We start from the raw sequence: 9,635 nt of genomic DNA, 5'->3' as shown, positions 1-9,635 counted from the left end.
GTCCGTTGAATGTTGTACTCAAGGTAAGGCAATTCACAAGCAGACGCGCATCCCACACTTCTATCGAACGCACATGTTGCCTACATACAGTGCAGCTTCTGTACATGTGCTGAATGTGGGCGTGAAAAAGAGAGATTTTCACAATAAACGATGATGGACAATTTTATTCGATTTCACAAGCTGAGGTGAAGCTATAACAAATTAAGAATAACAGTAAAGGAGTAGTAGTATATTCACTTATGCATTTTTTTTTATACAATGAACGTAGTCACTTATATTTCTATCTCTTAGAATAAAGAAATTTGGGTTATAGGACAATTATTCTATTATTATTTAATTATTATATTAGTAAATAATTATTTGCTGTAATTAAAAAAATTACATATACATTCAATGTAATAATTTTAATATTTTATACTTTTGAATCAGGTTCATTTGATATTGATTGATATTTATGAGGTTTAAATTGTTTAATTTTCCCTTTGTATAATATATGTCATACTTTCAGATCGTTTCTACTGACATTTTTTGTATTATATAAATAACTGTAATAATTATTTTTTTATATTAATTTGAAAATAACAAATATATAATAAATTTATTCAGTAAATTTTTAATGCAAATGAGACCTTGCTTTTTTTAATATAAAATATTTATATTTACATATTTTGAAATAAATTTATATATACATAATATAATATATATTAAAAAAATGTATAGTATATATAAAAATATATATATAAAAAAATATATATAAAAAAATTTTAATATTGTTTAATATTTTTTATTATTTGATCGATATTTAATTTAATAGCCCGCAGAAAATTATTTATATAAGTTTAAAGAAATTCCTCGTGTAAAACTCGTGTTGAATCCGTTTGAATTTTGTGTACAACACTAACGCAAAATATTCATTCAACGAACATTTTTTAATGAATTATTTACTTGTAAACAGATCTGAAAAAGAGAAAGAATATACAATTTGCAAACGTATAGAGGTAACCGTAAATACAGATTGTAATAATTCTCATTCTTATATCAAAATAGAAATAATTTTAAAATGAAAAAATTTAACAATCGGCTAACAGGCTTTTCAATTTTTTAAAGAATAAATTATACAAAATAATACTCTTTTTTTTTTCTTTATTCCACACAAGCCTTGACAATTTTATGAATTAAAAATTTGAAAATAACTACTTAAATTTTTTATTTTAATATTCACTATTTAAATAGTGTACAACAATTATCTATCGTTTATAAAAATAACACCAATTATGTATTCAAGTAAATAATTACAAGAAATATAATAAATCCTTTGAAAAGAAATTGATTTTATTAAAAACCCAAAAAAAGGGGGGACCCCAGCTAAAGATAAAACTCTTAATATAATAAAATAAAACTTATTTTTATTTATCATTTTTAAAATATATAAATTATCCAAATAATTTAATCTTAATTTTTGAAAAATTCAACATAAATTTATTGTGATAATTAAATAAATTAAATAATATTCAAAAACTAATTTTTCATTAAAAAATATTAATACTAATATTCAATTAACTTGAATAATAGAAGAAAATCTCATAATTAATTTAATGGAATTTTGATTTAATCCTATTAACCTCCTTCAAAATATACTTAATAAAATAACTCTTATAATTAAATAATTAAATTTCATTATATTTAAATTAATAATATTTTTAATTATTAATATCGGGATTATTTTTTGTAAAGTGATTAAAATTAAATTAAGGACTCGCGACTATAACACCAAGTAGGGCTAATATGTCAATATGACTTTGTATTGTTTATGGATTAGTATGGGTATGCAAGATATGAACGTTACTGACATGTACTTGTTCATGTCTGGGCGAACAACCATTGCAGGTACGATTTCGCACGTGTTAATATGCTTATGCATCTTATAGGAATTCATTTTCATGTATTGTTTTGCAATTACGCAGACGGATTCATTCTATTATTCAATTCTTTCACACAATATTCTATTCTTTTGTAGTATTGAGAAAAATGTGCTTTGAATATTTGATCGAGGTTAACCACAGACAAGCATAAGATTTTCATAATTAATATAAAGTCTTTATGTTTAAGTTTTTAAACTTGATTTTTCGTCTTAAATGGATGTAAATTTTCTTTGTTTTGAAATATTTAGTGTAAGTAAAAATATTTTATAAATTTATGATCAATTTTCTAATAAATAAGCATAATGTTCTATCGCATTCAACAATAATTCTAAATTATATAAATTGTGCATAAGCAGTATAAATGTAGTAGTAATAAATGTAACAATTTATAACATTAGTTTATGAAATATACATGAAATTATAACAATATCGTTTAAAAACAATTGGATAAATTCACATTTATTAATGTAAGCCTTATAGATACTTGTTTACATTTTACAGAAATGCACATATAAAATGAAAAGTAAAATAACTGAATTGCACAAATGAAATTGAAAAAAATAAAATAAATAATTTTTGTAAATAGATAATTTTTGCTTAACTACCTGTCATTCACAAGCTATATTTTCAAATTTATGCCAGCGTCTCTAGTGGTCTATTAGTGGAAAGAATATTTTTGAAAAATAAAAAAAATGGAAAGAAACACTTGGAAAGTCTTATACCGGTACTTTTATTACAAATCACAGTAATTAAGTGGATTTGGCCCGAGTGATCGCCCACAAAAGAGGTTCTCCATCATTACTTAGTTCTAGTAACCATTTACTCGGCAAAAATGCAAATCCTTTATGAAGTACGATCTATTGATTCTATATGATTCTATGTTATGTCTCGTCATTACCTACAATTAAGAAGTCGAAATTATGAACATTTTAGTGGCTTAACTTTGTCGTTAGGCATTCTTTCTCACTTTTTGCTTCTATGCTGTCTTTATTTTGATGAACCGTACCGCATACGCCAAAACTGTTATGCGCAATTGAAGGTGATTTGAAAAGATGGATATTGCTAAAAAATTTGTGAAGGATTTTCCCCTTTTTACTAATTACATGTAATGTTTGTGTTTCTATTGATGTGAAATTGATATTTTATTTGCAGCATTATGTACAGTGATTATTTGTAGACAATACTCGTTTCATTTTGAGCTGTACATAATTTTTAACAATGATTTAATGAGAGTTAATGACATTTTATTTTTACATTAAGCTTATATATATCAACATTAGTAGTAATAATAATAAAATAGTAAATAGGTTGTTAATAATGAATTGTTATAAATCATATTTATAAATACTTTTTTACTAAATTGTGTAAGCTTTATTGTTTTTCATTGAATAAATTGTAAAACTATTATGTAAAATTAGTTGGCCAAATATTCTCAGCAATTGTATTTATTATAATTGATCATATTACTATAGTTGTTATTATTATTTTTATTTTTATTGTTAACAATCATTGTTTTTTCAATTGTAAATTTCATTAATGTAGAATGTATTTCTCATTAACTCTTGTGCAAATTTCATATAATTTTTTTTATTAAACTAAGAACATTTTATTTGTTAATTTTAAATTAAATTTCTATATATTAGCATATAATTAGTATAGTATAACACGTGTATCGTAATTTATATAATCTATCTTCTGTTATTAAAATTAATGATCATATACGCATTCTTATTTTTAGTGATTGTATATAATTTCATATCCTTCTTTTCTCAACCCATAGATTTCAAACGGTATTATAGCAGTTTAATTAGTAAAATTTATAATATTTTCAAATTTATAGAACCCAATTAATATGAAAATCTAGCAGCAGAAATATATAATTATAAGAGTTATAGATAATTATAAGAAATTAAATTTTCATAACGTGGCTTAACAAACAGCTTGAAACAGGGAAATATTAAACACTCTTCTTTTTTTTTATATGATTTAAATTTAAATTTTTCTATATGTAAATGCATTTAAACGGGGTATATATATATATTTTATTTGAAGTATTAACACATTCAACTCGCTTATTTACTTTTATATTTTTCTGATTCTAATAAAATTCTAATAGTTTGAAATTTCATTCTTATTTTTTATTTGAAATTTGGACTTTCTATTATTATTATAACATATGCTATTGTTTACATTATATTCACTTATATAGTATGTCTTTGTATTAATATAATATATGTAGAAACTATACCAAATCAAGATGTTTCAGAATAAAAGAACTGATAAAAGATTATTTTACAGTCTACAATTAATTTATAATATTTGCAATAAATTATTTCTTATTTATTCTTTAATTTATATATTTCTATATATTTGCGTAAGATATAAATTTTAGAAATAATTGTTTAAATTTCGAGTTTTTTATTTATAATTTCGAACGATAATATTAATTGTAATATGAGTTTTTATAATTATGAGGTGCAGAAATTTTGCTATATTCTGTAGTAGCATATAATTATTTTATTATAAAATATTGTTTTTAAAAATAACAATAATAATTTAATATTGCATTAATGAAATTAGCAGTATTTATCAAACTTTATTTGCCTGTTATAATTTTTACGATTAAGTTCTTTATCTATTATATTTACTATTTAATAGCGTATCCAACTATTCTTTAGAACAGTTGTGTAAGCTATTTAAATCTATTACTAATTTACTATTTATTATTCTATCTCATCAACAGAATTTGGAATTCATTTAAAAGAAAATTTATGTAGAATTAAATAGTAAATACTATTAATACTTTAATTTTCTAAACCGATCGAATTTATGGTTAGCGTTCATTGTGTTATTTACAACATACTTATTTTCATTCTATTCTAAAAGTACTTGAGGCAGTCCAATTTTAGGGATTTTTAAAATAGAATTAATTTTATATTTTTGAAATTTAAAAATATATAATAAATAATTACATAAATTTATCATAAACATGATTTTATTATTGGTTATTTATACCTTACAAGTTAACCAATACATCAAAGATTAACTTAAATTAAATTTGCTAAATGCATTGCTAATAATTATCAATTTTTGAGAACGTGCTTAAATATATAATATTGTTTTTATTATTTTTGTTTTGCAATAGCTTTATTTAAATATAATCAAAATAAAAATCAGTGAATATAAACTTATATTAAATATAAAAGTAAAATTTTGAAATATTCTAAATAAAATGTTGAATTCAAATTAACTATGAGTGAAATTAATTTAGAAATTTAAATAAATTTTACTAAATTGACAGTGTAAATTTTTACTGCATTCGTTAAACTATATTATTATAATAATATACTATTATAATAATCAAAAACTTATTTGTTGACATGTGATTTTTAAGTTCATTTTTATTTATAGTTATAATCAGTATTATTTTATAATTATGTGACATTTATTTGAATGACTTATGATTGCTTGTTGGCATACAAATGTATTACCTACAAATAAATAACTATAATATTATATAATTGTTTCGTTGTAATCGTAGAACAACAAAGAAAACTACAAAAAAATAAGACATGGTTATCTAATTTCGAATAATACAAATTTATTTAAATATTTTGATAATTCTGTTCACCATTAATGTTATATGATCTTTTACAATGTATATTAATGTATCTGTTTATCTTGAAACCGATAATTATTTATTTATTTAGTCTTCTTCTATATAAAGACAATGAGCCAATAAATGAGAACAATAATGACAAGAATAATACAAAGCATTATTTAAAGAGATTTTTTATATTATATTTATATACATACATAATGAATCAGAATGCATTTGTGAATTATTGAAAACATTTTTTTAAGTTTTAACCGTGACTTATAGCGATTTCACTGAACAACAAGAGAAATTGATTAATGTTCTCGTGGGAAGCTTTCGATTATTCTGAACACTTGACAAGGTATAGCGATATCCATTTTTCCACAAAGCTGAGACGAGCAACAGAAACACGAAGCTCGAAGCTCTTACGAATTGGATACGCCAAAAGATGACCATTAAATATCGCGCAACCCTCATCCTTGTCTATCCATCCTATTGTCTTCGCCTCCTCAAAGTACGTCTCTCATTATCTCGAGATGTTGGTCTTCCTCATAGTCGTATACATTCTAGACAATGGGAGGCTTTTCAAGAGGGAAGATCTTTATCTTACCGCCTTATGGCAGATAAAATGTGTGTGAAGTATATACGTGGCGGGTACCCGACGTGTCTATTTCCACTGTTTCGAGTGAAACTATGAATTTAAGAAAAGATCCGGCGGCAATAAAGACGGTACTCCCGAAATTCGAAACCGTGACACTTGGTCTCCTACCTTGGCCGTATGTGCTCACAGCAGAGGCTGCGTGTAGATCATATGTCAGAAGTTGCGCGGACTCAGGTTTTTCCATGCGACCGTAGGTTCGTTCTTCCTCGGGCACTTTAAAATGCAGTCGATACAATAACCGTGATGATCAGGGAAAATATTGTCTGACAGATGCGATAAATCAAATATTTATCACTGATTGTTCATAGCTCTAAGTTTATAAATTTGACTTGTGCCTTGTCTGTTAAAAAAAATATTTTTAATTTTTATAAATTATCTCGCACTGCATTTGAATATGTATTAATTTATGGTCGAATATTTGTTTTAATTTTACAATAAAAATCAAACTGACGTAACAGTATGTTTTTTAATACAATTATTATAAATTAGACCAAATTGGTAAGAACTGAAAAAAAGAAATCGTCGATTGTGTTCTCTATCAATATCATGTAATAACTATTTATTATAATCATTCATTGATATAAATAAATAATAATTGTGTTTCATAAAATAAAGTCAATGTAAATTTAATACTTCGCAGTTGATAAAATCAAAGTTTTATAGTTAACATATATATTGCTTATTAATTGTTTAATGATTTTAATTTCTGTGATTAGTTAATGCTTTAATGGTATTAAAATGGACATGTTCATTAAATACGAGTCACAAGATTCGTATTAATATATTTCTTACGAAAAAATGATTATGTTAAAACTTAAACTTATTTTGATTAAAACGTGATAAGAATTAACAATGATATATGAAAAAAACACACATTTTTTATTATATCTAGTTTTGGTCTTATGCGTTGTTAGCTCTGCAATGAAATCAATAAATTGTAATGTTAATTATTATTCAATTTTAAGATTAATAACTTTTGGATGTACATATTCATATTTGCATAATTTTTATAAAATATATTCGAGATGGAAATAACGCTGAAAAAACTTTCAATATCATAAACTTTCAAAAATATGTCTAGTTGTTTGAAAAAGGTAATTGAAAATTGAAATGAGTTTACTGTAAAGCAATTTTCTTTCAGATCTGAAAACTTGGATTGTTTTCATTACATTTTACTCAAGGAGCATCAAATTCGTTCGATTTATTCTTTTGTAATAGTTGTATCTACTTTCCCTCTCGTACTTTTTTATATATTATTCTCTCCTCACTCTGCCCGACGCTATTTGGGTCTACGCGAATGAAGAAACTAAAGGGAAAATAAATGAGCATTGAGACTGGATATATCCGTTGTATATCATACTCATTGCATAAATCACTAATGTTTTAAATGATATTAATTACATTATGTCTAATTTTATCTTTGTAAACACGAAAGAAAACATATTTTTCTAAACATATAAAACGGATTTTATTCAATTAAAATTATAAATCATCAAGGTCTAGTTATAAAAGAATATTCGGATTACATTTTCAAAATAATTCTAAAAATACCTTTTACTTACTATATTTTGCCGTATAATTATGAGTTTTAATTATAAATCATAATACGAAAAAATAATTAAAAAATTTATATTTACTCAAGCTTGCACCTAACCTTACATTTTATTCAATTTATTTTTTCGTTTGATATATCGCTAAATATAGATTTACATAGTTTTAAAATGATAAAATTTAAATAGCAAATATATATCACACAATTATTAATATATAAATCGCTTTATTATTTTTCAATTCATTATTAAGAACTTGTAACTTACTGATAATTTACAGGAGTATTGTCTTACAAACTTTCCAGCCATTCGCACTATTCTATTACATAATTTTCCACGTACGTATGCACGCGAATATAAACAGAAACACATGTAACCTTCATGACAGATAGCTCGTGTTATCTTTAAATTTGTTTTGTATCTGATCGTGCGTGAACTTGACAAATGTGTCGTACTGTTCGGTGAGCTTGGCTTTCAAAACCTTTCCATACTCCTGGCGAATTCTTTCTTTCTGTTCCTCTAACATTCGTTCGCAGACGAGATTTACTTCTGAATATGTAAGGAGTGACTCAAGTTTTTCGTTATTACCATCAGCAGAAAAAGCGTCGTACGCACGACGAGAATTATTTTGCAAATCGTTCAAGTGCGTCTCCTTTTTCATACTGTTCTCCGTTTTCTTAGGCATTTTTCTAGGGAATTCGCGAAATGTGGATGATAACGATGGTAAAGCGATGAATGCTGAGTCGAAGGAACCTGAGCTTATATGTATGGTGGATTGGTTCGCTTGACTGATTTAACCTGTATAGTCTCGAATTCCAGTAATCTCTTAAATGTCACGCAGATCATTTAAACAACGAACTGAGAACATTTTTCTTACAACAAAACTTGAAGCTTTTTATTAACAACTGTAAAGAAACTTAAGAAAGTATTGCAGCTTAGGAGTCAGTGCTTAGTAGTATAATTGTTGTGGTTACTTACACTTTTATGATGAGAATATGAAATATCATTCGACCATATTAAGTATGCAAACGGAAATTAATTTGCATGCGCCGTTGCATGTAAAGAGCCTGTAATCGACTGATATTTGTAGAACTGTAAAGATATAATCTAAATAATCTGGAGGATAGTATCTTTCAGTAAATATTCTTTATATCTATTTTGGAAGATTTGTAAAGGTTACTAGAATTTTAAATGGCAATAAATTTTCTGAAATTATTCCTTATTGAATTTTAATGTTGATTTCTAAGAAAGTGGTCACTTATGTAACTTCAAATTAGTGGAAAATTAATTCATCTACTTTAAAGTCGTGTTCGAAGAAATTTTAAGTAATTTATTAAATATCTGTTAACGTTATCGTATTACTAGCATTTCCTAATCAAAATCACTTTCAGGTAATCGGTTACTAAATATACATTTTTGAAGGTTAAATAAAATTCGAACATTATCATTATAATAGAAACAAATTTCTACAGTTATTTTTATTGTTATTGAGACTCGAAATTAATATATATTTTCACGCAAGAGGTTTCAGTAAAATCATAAATATAGGAAAATTATATTGAGAAAATATAATATTTTTTAATATTTATAAGAAAAATTTTTTTTAATGTTTTTACGCCGCTTATGTTTCACTATATTTTAAATAAATATATTTAATAATTAATAAAGAACATTAAATCATTAAAATTCTTATAATATTAAAAATAATTCAGAAATTGTTTGACTTTTTAAATTATGCAAAAATATTCCATCGCCTAGCAATCTTTGGGTAATTGATGTAATTGTATGATTGTAAACGTGGCTGTACGAATAAATATTGTATTGCAAACGGTTACCAAGCGACGCATAATCGAATGTTAGCTCTCTTAGGCTTATCATTTCACTCAACGTGTTCAATACATCGA

General features: G+C 24.7%; 1 pseudogene; it reads right to left on the bottom strand.

Moving 5' to 3' along the window:
• Positions 1–7,946: 7,946 nt before the first annotated feature.
• On the bottom strand, positions 7,947–8,824 carry LOC105360599 (akirin-2 pseudogene; annotated as a pseudogene).
• Between the last annotated feature and the right edge of the window lie 811 nt (positions 8,825–9,635).

Source organism: Ceratosolen solmsi, unplaced genomic scaffold, assembly GCF_000503995.2.
Source record: "Ceratosolen solmsi marchali unplaced genomic scaffold, CerSol_1.0 scaffold47, whole genome shotgun sequence".
NCBI classification, from domain to species: Eukaryota; Metazoa; Arthropoda; class Insecta; order Hymenoptera; family Agaonidae; genus Ceratosolen; species Ceratosolen solmsi.
This window is presented reverse-complemented; position numbering and strand designations above follow the sequence as displayed.